Below are 13,254 nucleotides of genomic sequence, written 5' to 3'. Positions count from 1 at the left end.
CCACCTCCCACCTTTATCTTCCCACAACTCAAAGTTCTGATTGGTTCGTCTTGGTGACGTCACCGCGCCACCATCCTATGTATAGTTTGAAGCACGCGGAGCGTCAGTTCAACACTGTCCGTCGACTCGAGTTCGTCTCAACTTCGAGGACAACGAACGGGACATCTTCGTACTCTCGACTAAAGGTACATCGTTATAGTCACTGTCATCGAGTTTAATCGGAGAGGAAGAAGACAAGATTCTTCGCGAAAATATTTAAAAGAAGGAAGGAAGGAAGTAAACTTCAACGAGAGACTTTTGCTTCTTCTATTTTTTAACGTCGAAAGGTATATATAATTATTTCAATTTTTCTTATTGTTGAATTAAAATGAATCATTTTTTTGAATAAAAAATTAAAAATTAAGGAAGGAAAAAGTAAAAAAAAAAAGTAAAAGAAAAAAGAAAAAAGATTTAATTGTCAGCGTAGAAACGTTATGACAAAAATATCGATTAGGGGCGTTAAAAAGGTGTAAAGAAAAATTCAGTAGAGTGTGCCTAGATCGGGTCAACCGATGAACATTATTATAATATATATTATCGCATAATTAAATGAAACAGTTGGCCAACAACAAATTTGGTGTTAACGATCAATGCGATCTTATATTCGTATTCGATTGAATCATAATTGTTCCATCATTATAGATAAATATTATATATCTATAATGAGTGAATGTAATAGAATAATTATCGAATTTATAGCATCGTTAGCATGTTTAAACAAGCTTATTGCAAGATCGACTATCAGAAAAAATTATCCATCTATAGTATTATCGTTAGATGTTAAGAATGTGTATATATATATTTTTTTCGTAACACGAGCTTTTTTCTTTTGAGTCGAGTTTGATAAAAAACGAAAAAAGAAAAAAGTATAAAAAATATTTTGACCTAAAAAAAGATTACGCATAAATTAAATGAAAACTCCTTACTTTTTCGAAGTAAATAGGTATAAAATAAGAAAATACTCGACATGCGAGAGAACAGGATTTTGCGACACTGGCCTCGATGCAACGATCGAAATAAAGTTTATTCAACAAAATGAATCGTCGAAATGAGGACGAAACAAAATATTGGATTATTTAATATTGTAATAGAAGCGCGAATGCAAATTGTCGCATTTTTCCTCAAATATTATCACTAGTGGAATGATTTTAGATAAACGGTGTTCGTTACATTAAATAAATTATAAAAAAAACATTGAGCACGTCCATTATATAATAACGAGTTTTATCATCTGTTAAAATGCGATTTTAACGGTATCACGGAAAGCTTCGGTTTCCGACCGGATAATCGATCGAATCGCGGTGAAGCAACAGGCACTCCAATGGTATTAGAAGGTAGGAACAACGAAAAGAGAGATAGATGATGGTTCACTAAAATCGCAATTGTTGATCTTATCAATATAACGGTATGCTTATTTTTGATTAAATTTTGAAGGAAAATTATCGTTAAGAACGAAATCTAATTTCTACAGATATTAATTGCACCAACTGATTTTTCAATTTTTCACCTTGATTGAATATAACTTATTTATTAACACTATATAACTTTATTTTTTAATTATTCTTCTAATAGAATTAGAAATAATGGAAGAAAAATTTGTAGAAATATTAATTCCGGCAACTAATTTTTCATTTACGATTTTTTATTTTGATCGAATGTAATTTATTTATTAACTCCTGTAGTCTTACTATTTAATTATTCTTCTAATCAAATCAGTCATAATGGAAGAAAAAATTATAGAAATCTAATTTTTACAAATATTAATTGCACCGATCGATTTTTAAACTTTTCACCTTGATCGAATATAACTTATTAATCCCTATAGGTTTACTCTTTAATTATTCTTCTAATCAATTCAGAGATAATGAGATTGGGGTACATGAAAATATATCGAGTTAACGGTTTGCTGATCTGTAAAAATTGCGATTGATATTATTAATTCTACACTTTTATTGAATCAAGATTAAAATGATGGATAGAAAACGTTTCCAATTTTCCAAGTATGACGTTGATCTGAAGATTTCATGTGAATATCTGATGTGAAAGTTTTCGTTAGATTTCCCAAAATGATTTAACTTCCAGATTTCAAGATGTTTGATAGATAGTACAGTGTAGCCTAACTTTTAACCATTGTTCTTATTCTTACGAGAAATAGTGTAACTAACTCGATCGAAAAGAGAGAGAGAGAGAGAGAGAGAGAGAGAGAGAGAGAGGGAGGGAGGAAGAGCATGTCATACTCACACAGCTGGTGGTTGGCCGATGGTTTCGTTACTACCCCCACGGTAAGAATGTTTTCAGTTAGTCGCACGGATGATATTGCGGTAAATTTATGTATGTCAACGCTTTCACCAAGTATAACTTCCTATTCAGTTCGCGTTCGAAATTAATCGTTCCACCTTCTATCCACCGGTGGCCATGTAAACTCGTGTTTCTACAATCAACTTTCCCTTCTGGATCTAAAAAGCTAACGACGAAAATACTTTCGAAGTATAATGCTGTCGATTTATTAAATAAGAAAATAAAAATAAAAAAAAGGAAAATTAAAAGGAACAAAGGGACTCTTTGTGATTTCTTATGAAAAAGGATAAAAGAACAAAATCATATTTTTCAATTAAAAATGATTTAATTAAGTCTTTTATATCTTTCATTTTCTAGTTATTGTCCTTTCTCTCTCTCTCCCTTTTCCGTCTTGTAATTAAAATTTGTCGATTTCTTCATTTGCATGAAGAAATGGCATACTGATAATAGGAATGATTAGAGAGCAATTAGAGGTAACATGTAGAAATGAGCTAGATAACTCGAAATAAAAAGAAAGGGTCTTATAAATTGAACATTTTTATTAAGATTATAGTCTATATTTAATCATCATCCGTAAACGTTTTTCTTTCTTTTAATACTTTCTTTCTTTTGCGAAAAATGTACTACGAATCATTTAAAACAGATGATTTTTATGAGGAATGAATAAACTTTTTAATTATTATATGAATTATTAGATATTATATAAAATATTTATTCGAAATTAATTTTGTTAAAACTATAATTAATAATTTAGATTGAATTTGGTACGGTTTACTTATAATAGTTATTTATGATGTAATAGTTATTTGTTGATGGTTCTTTTTGTTTTTTAAATCATTAATAAAAGTTTTTTATTAAATATAACACAGAAAAAATGAAGCATACATTTTTTCTTTTTCTTTTCTTACATTTTCCTTGTCTCTTGATTATTCACGATAGATAATCAGAAATTCATCATTGCATAAAATCTTTATTGCAGTACGAATATCGGAATGTTTCGTATTTTCACGGATCAACGAATTCTTTTGCCTTTTACATTTGTTTCTCTCTTTTTCTTATTATGCATCTTTCATTTTTTTTTTTATTTCTGACGCAAGTTCGTTTCAACAAAGACGTCTAACGAATAAAAAGTCAACTGATATCAAGATTAGTTGATTATTAACATTAGTTCGCTAACATTAGTTGCTGCTGATCGTTCGTGACGATTCAAACGATTCGTGTCGTGTCGTAGAAAAATGGAGTTTCTACTAGATGTCGTTCTTTTCATTGGCTACAATTGTATTTCATTCTTTGTCTACGAGTTTTGAAATAATCAATAAAGAATTGAATACTAACGGCGTGTGCCTTTGAAAAACTAATAATTAACTATGTTCGATATTTTTCAAAACAATTATTTTTCAGTAAATTATTTATAAATTTATTATTATTATATATTATATAATAATAATAATAATAATAATAATAATAATAATAATAATAATAATAATAATAATAACAATAATAATAAAATCATAAATCATTATTTTAAATGATTTACAATTCCCGTTTTATTTTACCATATATGATGAAAAATAAAAAAATAAATAATTCGTTGACATACATTAAAACAAAAGAAAATTTGTATGTATTCATTTATTATTTATATGTATCCACAATTTAACTTTTTATATACTTTCGAGAATATATAATACTTCTTCGTGGGAACTTGTTTCAACTTAACGGACTTTTTTCGTCATTTACATATATGCATTAGTCGATCGTTGTGCTTGCCGCACGAACCTACAAAGCACCAGACGAAACGATATTTATCTTTCTCTCATATACGGTCTTGCTTTTCTTTCTTTCAACATTAATGTATAGACCATAATCACCACTACTACTTTTAGTTCTGCACCACTTTTACTTATTAAATGTAAACTGTTTATTTGCGATAACACGTGAGATTTTTCGCTTGAAAAAATGTTCGCTTTTCTTATTCTTACTTTGAAGAATACTTAATACTATAAGTTGTACTTTAAACAAAGTTTCTACGAGATTGGATATAGGATGCACGAGAAAATGAAAAAAGAAAAAAGAAATAAATAAATAAAAAGAAAAAGAAAGCAGAAGAATTCACTTTAAAGAATCATGTTTGAATCATGTCTATGAAGTGGTCAATCAAAATGTAATTCTTTTCAATTTTTCATTGTACCAAGACGTGAAAACGTAGTAGTTTCTATCGATATTAATTTACAAAAAGACCATATATTTTAATAAGGAATATAAATTTTCGAATGAACGAAAACGAAAAACTTTTTAATTATCTAATCATTTTAATGTTTTGTCGTTAAATCAAGCTATTTGTTGTTCGGTTTAGATAAATAACTCAAACCAATCGCATTATATCTAAATTTATATTTATATTTCATGTTTCATCCTGTCAGGAAGATATACAACCTCGTTCAATATTTAAACTGAACTATTAACATAATGTTTCCCTATTTACAAAAAAAAAAAAAAAGAAAAGAAAAAGAAGAAGAAAAGAAAAAGAAGAAGAAAAGAAAAAGAAGAAGAAAAGAATACCTAGCATTCTGGTCTGTAAAGTCAAGTGAAACTGAATAAATTCTATTCGTTCTTGATATCAAGGTACATTGAGTACATCGTCCATTCTTCGTGCATGTCTCAAGAACATTCGTATATATTTTTCAAGAAATACAAGAATATCTAGTAACGTGTTTTTCTTTCGGTCATATATTCCTTCTCTTTCTTTTTCTCAGCGTTGAAGAAAAAGATATTTTCTGATGTTATCTTGCAACGTAGTTAATGTCGAGATATTCTCCCAATTAACTCAGATATCTTTATCTGTCTCTATTCTATCCAAGGAAAATTTTCATTGAATTTTCGAGCTAAATAAACGTTCAACGACGATTTTATTAATGTCAACGGCTAAAGTTTCTTTCTCTCGAGAGAAAAGGACATAGTAAGTTAGTTAGCAAGCGATGACATCAACGTTAACGGAAAAGAAAAAAAACGATAATTGTAAAGCAGTCTCGATGATCGCCTTGAGCTCGTATTAGATTGAAACAATGTCGACTCGTATCACTTGTCATATATAACATTGTTTGTTTTTTTATTCGTCTTCTCTTATTTTCTCATGAGTCCTGTAAAATTAGCCATGAAACTTTCGAAAGGAAGTTTTGTTATTTAACAAATTAAGAACGAAGATATTCCTGCGTCCAATTTCAAATAAAAAAATTACGTTATTAACAAACTTTTCTTTCTGATTCGTCGTTAATCATCTCGTGTTTCGTATTCCACTTTATTTTATTTTCTAATATTTATTATTTATAACTTTAATCGATAGTCGAGAAAACAAGACGAACTAATTCACTTCGATATTTCTTTCGCTTTAATACCCATTTTCAAAAAGCAAGACACAAATTTGAGATTTTTTAAGTATGTCACCGTTTCTATTTAATAATTTTTCATTGTAAACTTAGGAAGTTAGAAAGTAAGCGTAAAAGATCTAAGTACTTCTATTATAATTCTATTTCAACTTTAATATTGAAATTCACTTTATCTCATAAACGAGAAAATAGAAATAAATCATCACATTTAATAATTTTGTTTCATATTTTCAATAACACATTAACGTAACAATTCGATTTATTGAAAAAGTAATAAGATCCCTTTTATTATGAAAAACGTTATTTATGGTATATGTCCATAAATAAAGTTTTAAGTAAAGGATCGGATTGGTCACAACGACTCCTCATTGATATCATTCACATTAGTCATATATGCGCTATAATACGTTAATTTTGAAAACGTACATGATCATAGACTAAATGTTAGAAACAATGGGAGAGAACACGTGATACTGTAGTAGTGCACTTGTTGAACGCCTGGTCGTCTTGCTTTCTCTATTCGTATTGGAGCTATTATGTGAGCGTGATAGAAGTGGCAAGCTCGGAAGAAGAACTGACGAATGTCAGATTCGATATTTTTAACGATATTACATACGTCGATTCGTTGCTTCGTTCATTCATTCATTCGTTCATTCATTCGTTCGTTCGTTCGTTCGTTCGTTCGTTCGTTCGTTCGTTCGTTCGTTCGTTCGTTCGTTCGTTCGTTCGTTCGTTCGTTCGTTCGTATGTTCGTATGTTCACATATAACGTCCTGTTAAACCAGAATCGATAAACTGACGACGAAGTAGTATGAGTTGACATATGCACGGACTACTTCATAACTCAATGCATTTTGATATTTTTTCTTTTGTTTTTCTTCTAAGTAGGTTCGCGTTTTTATCTTATTAATAATTATTTTTATTAATTCTAAGTGCATACGATCGTAGAATTCTAACTTCTGAATGTTTCGCATTATTCATCATGTAATATAACATATCTAGAACGATATTTAATTCATAATTAAAAGTTTGTAAATAAAATCAAGGTAATGTAATATACTCCATTATCTCTATTGTATAATATTTACTTTAAATAAGTAATAAGTGATAGGTATATTTTTTTCTTTATTTTTCAAATTATAAAATTAATTATGTAAACGTTCTTTGACAGAAATACTATAGTATGTTATTTGTTTCCCTTTTTTTCCTTTTTTCTTCTTTTAATTAAATTGAAAAGTAATATGGTAAGCTATTTATATCTTCTTTTCTTTTTTTTTTTTTTTTTAATTGGAAGGAACAATAAAAAGCGAGGAGATTTTTTATAGAACGTTATCGAATATGACGATAATGAACTTATTACATTATTCTTGAATATTCCACGTTCAATGGAAATTTGTATTTATCATTTCGATTGATCACCGGAGGAATGTTTAAAAATCGTTGGTAGTAAGTTATACGTGTTTAGTGTGCTTGCGTGTGATGCGTTAACATACTTGAGAGCAAAACGCTGAGAAAGATGTACATAGGGCTAAAGAGGGAAGATTTTCGAAGGATTGACACGTCAATTTCATAAATCATTCAGGCAAAGAGGGAAGTACGACGTACGATGGATTCGCACGAAAAAAAAAGATTTCACAAAGGATACCTGAATATCCTAGCATATCATTCGGAAATATAAAGCTTCGTCCGACCACGGAAACATATCATTTCGTATTATCGGGTATCGTTATGCGATACGCAGGATGAATCGAAGATATGTAAGAGAACAAGTATAAAAAAAAGGAAAGAAATTTTTTTTCTCAAAAATTTCATCGAATATTTTTATGATAATTAAATGAAACATGTAATTTTAAAGGAAAATATTCGATCCACATAAATGTAATATTTCGTTTCGATCTATGATATAATGTGATTTACTTGCAAAAAAAAATAGAATCTTTTTATTTTGAAATTAATACGAAAGAAACAAAAGAACTAAAAGCCACGTCGAAATGTATTGGTTAATACAATTTCGAAATGTTCGAATCTAATGTACTTTTCACTAAAAGCATTGATACACTCAAAAAGTAATGTACTTTCTCTATCAAATGTTATTTCTCACATAGAGTACGATATTTTCAAACGAATCTTTTTCTTTTAAAGATCTTATTTGACCATTAATATTTTCCCAGGAACTTCGACAAAATTTATTAAAATGCCAATAATTTCGTTCGTTCGTTCGTTGGTTCGATTCGAATTAAAAGTAAACGAGAAAACTCAAATTATTCAGTCATGATTATATTTGAGATAATCCTTGAATCTCTTCACGCATAGAATAAAGTTTTCTTTAGTGAAGCTTTAAGGTATTTTAACTTAAGAAGTGCAGCTTGGGTTATTCAAAAGAGCTCTCGCATTTCTTTCTTCTGTATATGCGTGTACGTATATATACTCTCTAGTCATAGAATATACGTATCTCACATTTCATAGTATTGCGTCATTGGTTTAAAGAAAGTCTATATGTATTATATACACACACATACATACACATTCGCAAATCCAAACAAACGATTAAGAAATGTATTAATTTCAAGATTTCATCACTTTCATCATGACTTCATCATTCAATACATATGAATTGCATTGTGGTCACCTGTGATTAACCCTTAATTTTGGAGACTTTATTTAAATTTTGTTCAAAATTTCTTTTATGACATTTAAGGGATTTAAAAATATATTTTCAATCAAGTTCAGTATTGAAGTGTGACGATGTATTATTACACGTTTCTTTCATTTACAAAAAGTTATGATAGGTGCTAGATAAATATATCGATCAAGGTTTAATTTCGATGAAAGAAATCGTAAAATAATTTATTCAAATATATTTTTAAAATACTTTTCTAACTTCATTATACGATTATCTTTATAATTTTTATATTTATCGTACAAAAAGAAACAAGAGAAGAAAAGAGAAGCATAAGAGAGACCACTTTAAAAATGACGAACGACTCGAATGAAGGAAAAAATAAATCCTACGTTAAATCGGTAAGGCAAATCATATGTAATAATACTAAAAGTCATATGACAAAACGTGCTTTTTATATCAAAAAATTACTGACCACTTAGAAGGTCTCAGTCCAGTGTAAAAAATGGCGGAAGTGGTATCTTGAAATGGTCGGTACGAGGAGATTTCAACGCAGTAGAAGATGAAATATCACTAGCTTTTGTGAAACCAATGAGAGGCGTAGTCGATGTATTCGAGGACCCCTTCTTTGAAAAATAAATAAAGACACAGTGTTAAGAGATAATATATATGCATGTGCTAAAGATTCTCGTCTAATTTGTTTTCATTCTTTTATCAAAACAATTTTAAAAAATGCATTGAATTCTAATTAGAAAAATTATCGAACGATTTGCAATTTGTATTTCGTTTACGTACTCGCGTATATCTTCATTCATGATTTCATTGATTTATTTCAGAATAGATATACCTAGTATGTTGTTTTTTCTTTTTCCTTTTTTTCTTTACGATAGTACAACGAAAACGATGGTTCTGCCATTTGACAAACATGTTAAGAATTTTATAGCACTTTATTCTGTATTTATCTATGTATTTATGCGTGTTAGTATATATGCAAAGAAAAAGATATAGATACCTATTCATTCGGAAATGAAATTTTAAGATCATCGAATGCACATTAAGCTGTTTCGAACTGTTTTAAGCTTTCTCTTGTCTTTTTTTCTTTCTTTCTTTATTTATTAATCTACATACACATATATACCGATCTTTTTTCTTTTTCCTTTTTTTTATTGCGATAATTAGAGGGGATACTACATTTTGTGATAAAACGAGGGGGATACTAATTGGAAGTTCGTTAGAAATTTACGTAGGAAATCGTGGATTAAGGCCAAACCCAAGCTCAACCTCTGTAGGTAAATACAATTTCTAGGCTCTTAACCTGTAATCGTAGTAAGCAGGAGCCAAGTTTTCTCATTGCTACTAACCAGCAGCCAATCCAAATGGTAATAGGTTGGTAATCGTTTATTACATGGGTGTAATCATCCTTCTAAATACGCTAATATTATAGCTTCGGGAAGATTTCAGTAAAAGAAATGCGATTTGAAATGACAATAATAAAAGAAGTTCACTATTTACAAGAAAGAAAGATGTTCGTTATTTTACATTACAAGCCAAAATTACATGCCTCTTTAATCCCTAACATGTATTTTATTTTAAATAATCAACGCACGTTTTTAATATTTGCTTCATAATATAAAATATATTTACTGATATGTATTTGTCTAACATCAATTATATTAAATATTTACAGATAAAATAATTATCATTTCCTATCTTATTAATAATAATTCAATTATGAAATTGAACACAGTCATGAATCATATGTATGCTACTAAGTTTATTAAAACAACTTGATAAATTTATAATACTTGAAACGTTTGATGAGTATCTAACACAAAAGTTATTATTGATCCTGTAGGATTGGATAGGAATCTCATAACAGTAAGAACGGGAGGCTTCGTATGCGTTACCGCAACCGTTGATTAAATCAGTTTTAATGGACTTCGCCAATGTATTAAACTCGTTCGCGAGTTCACATGTTGATGATCCCTATGATACACTGATGTATTAAACTCGTTCATGAGTTTACGTGTTGTACGATAAAAACAAGATAAGATTCCCTATGAAGATGCACTATGTGAAATAATTTATTATTACTTTTTGATACCACCGATCAGAATTTGTAATCTCGTGATTGTTTTTCATTTCTCTCTCTCTCTCTCTCTCTCTCTCTCTCTCTATCTATCTCTCTTTCTCTCTCTCTCTCTCTCTCTCTCTCTTTTCCCTCATGTATTTTATTTGCTCTTACTTATCGTTGTTTTACGTACGATACACATTTCTTTTCTTGTCTTTATTTTTGACGAAGGTCCTTCAGAAAGATTCATTTTGTACGTAACTGTCATCAATTTTTGAAGGAAGAATGGAAGAGATACACTTCTTAAAGAATAAAAGAAAAAGAGAGAGGATGAAAGATAGAAAATCCACTGATGGATTCTTTCAATCTTTTCATTTTTTTTTCTTTTGTGGAGTATTTAAATCTCTTTCTCTCTCTTTCTCTCTCTCGTTCTCTGTCCATCGATCGGCTTGGATTACGTGGTGCCGTGTTTCGTAAAGGAGGTACTTCAAACATTTCAGCTACATTTCGAATATTCCAATACGTTCCTCGATTTCGACGAATGTTCTTTTATTTCTACCACGAAAAATTTCAAAATAATTAACGAAATAAAAGTAAATCCGTCAATTAACTCCATATTAATTTCTTCATTCCAATTACACGGAAGGAACTTTTATAGATTTCGTAAAATAATCTTGCTTTTGATTAAAAAAAGGTCAATTCAAGTATAGACGATTGGATGCGAAATCTTTTTTTCCTTTCTTTCTTCTTTTGAGTTTAATGACGTACTGGGGCAAAATAAAGAGAAAAAAAGAAAAGAAAAGGAAAAAGAAAAGAAAATAAAGAAGATGAACTAAAATCGATAGGCAAAATGGGCAATTACGTATGTAATCGGAGCGTAGGCGCGTTATCGAAAGGTTTCAGTTGTCGAGGATAAAGTAGAGAAAGAAAGAGAGAAAGAGAGAGAAAGAGAGAAATGTAAATTTATGCGAGAACGAATTTCGCCAGGGATGTGCCGTCCTTATGCGTCACAATTCAGCGAGAACACAATGCCGAGAAATGCATTATAGGAATCGAACCAAATTCAAAAATCCGATTATATTCTTAATAATGACAATAATAAAAGAAAAAAAATATAGAAGATAAAGATATACTATAAAAAAGATCAAAACGAGTTCTTTGATATAGCGAAATGTTTCGTGGAAAATGACTTATTTAATTATTTTTGAAAATATTTTCATATTGTTTTTCTAACGATATTTAAAATGCAAAGAAAATATTATATTTATATTATATAATTTCCGGCTTTCAGTAGGAGTCAAAAGAAATCGAATAGTAACAAAAAAATAATGTACCATCAGATATCAAACTTTTTTTTCCTTATTTCTCTCTCTTTTTCTCTCTTTCTCTTCCTTTCACTTTTTTTTTTTAATTGCTTGGCCAGAATCATGAAAAGCTACGTTACTGTTGTTAACAATTCACCGACTCCATTAAACATTCCGGTTATACTGTTGCGTAAAAAACTGGAAAGAATTTAATCGAATTCGACGAAAGCTACGAGATGGAATACGCTTTTATATTATGATGCGCTGCGTATAAGAATCTTTCTCCCTCTCGATTGAAATAAAGTTGTCATTACGATTGTAAATTACTTTATGATCTCGAACGAAATTACTTTTTATTTTAGCGGTTACGCGGTAGTATCGAGGACCGTTAACCTCCGAAATTCTGAATATTGAAACATATATTATGGACGATTAAAAAAAAAAAAAATAGAATAAAGATGATAAAAAAGAAAGATGATAATTGAATGATAGAAAAAAAGGAAAAAAAGATATAACAAAAAGAAAAAAGAATAGAAAAGTCGAAGGGGAAGGTTGAAAGAAATAGTGAGAAGAGTCTCTCGTAAATTGTACGCATCGATTTCTCTTCTATTCATCGTATTCTCTTCGATTCAGAAACGTTCGCGACTACGAGTAATATTCTTGCCTTTTATAAACGGAATCTATCGTTCGAACGAGAGAAAAAGATAGAGAGATAAAGAAAAACATAGTTCGTTTGACTTTCTCACTCTACGATATTACGAGAAGTTGAAATCGCCGATCGAGGATGGCAATACGGCTATATAATTTACGAGTATTACGTAGAGACTTGGATGATTCTCTCTTAGGAATCGTCCGGTTATTGGATGGGTATGTATATGTGTATATGCATACATGTATGAGAGATAGATAGATAGATAGATAGATAGAGAGAGAGAGAGAGAGAGAGAAAGAGAGAAAGATAGAGAGAGAGAAGTCTTTATGTATCTGACGTGCTTAAGGAAGAAACATAGGAATGGCATACGTTTACGTTTTTCCTTCTCTCTTTCGCATGATTCTATTTTATGATTTATCAATCGGCATTTAGACACAACTCAGACGTATGATTTCATATGAAATAATATATCTTAATGGAATTTTCTCCTGATTAATTATTAATTAAATTATCAAATTGTCATTAGATTGTCACGTTCGATTTAAATACAACGGATAATAAAGGATAAAAAATTATAAAAAAAACAGAAGATAGTTATTCGTTATCTGTTTTTTTTCGTTGTTTTTGTTTTTCTTGTGTTTTCTTCCTAAACGGAGGATGTTGAAAGTTTCAAAATGTAAAATTGAAATATAATATGTTGTGAAACGGAACAAAAAAAATATTTAACTCTATATAATAATCTCTTTTGGTATCTAAATAAAAAATATATGTACATATGTATATATTGTAATCATTATAGTATAACTACACTAATAATTAATAATTTATATTTTTAGAAAATATTAATCCCTAGAGATGGATTAAAAAGATAGTTCACGATGAAAA

General features: G+C 29.4%; 1 protein-coding gene across 4 annotated transcripts in view; it reads left to right on the top strand.

The window, feature by feature from the left end:
* Positions 1-104: 104 nt before the first annotated feature.
* LOC124950572 (tachykinins) overlaps positions 105-13,254 on the top strand; it is a 44,855-nt gene continuing 31,705 nt past the window's right edge. For 3 of the 4 annotated variants that reach the window (XM_047497467.1, XM_047497466.1, XM_047497465.1), the window contains exon 1: positions 106-326. The gene's annotated coding sequence lies outside the window, so the exon portion shown is untranslated. Of the gene's footprint in view, positions 327-13,254 lie in introns of all 4 variants that reach the window. The other variant, XM_047497468.1, reaches the window with a different exon arrangement.

The sequence above is a fragment of the Vespa velutina genome, chromosome 7, assembly GCF_912470025.1.
Source record: "Vespa velutina chromosome 7, iVesVel2.1, whole genome shotgun sequence".
NCBI classification, from domain to species: domain Eukaryota; kingdom Metazoa; phylum Arthropoda; class Insecta; order Hymenoptera; family Vespidae; genus Vespa; species Vespa velutina.
Note: the sequence above shows the minus strand (reverse complement) of the source record. Positions and strands in the feature narration are given on the sequence as shown.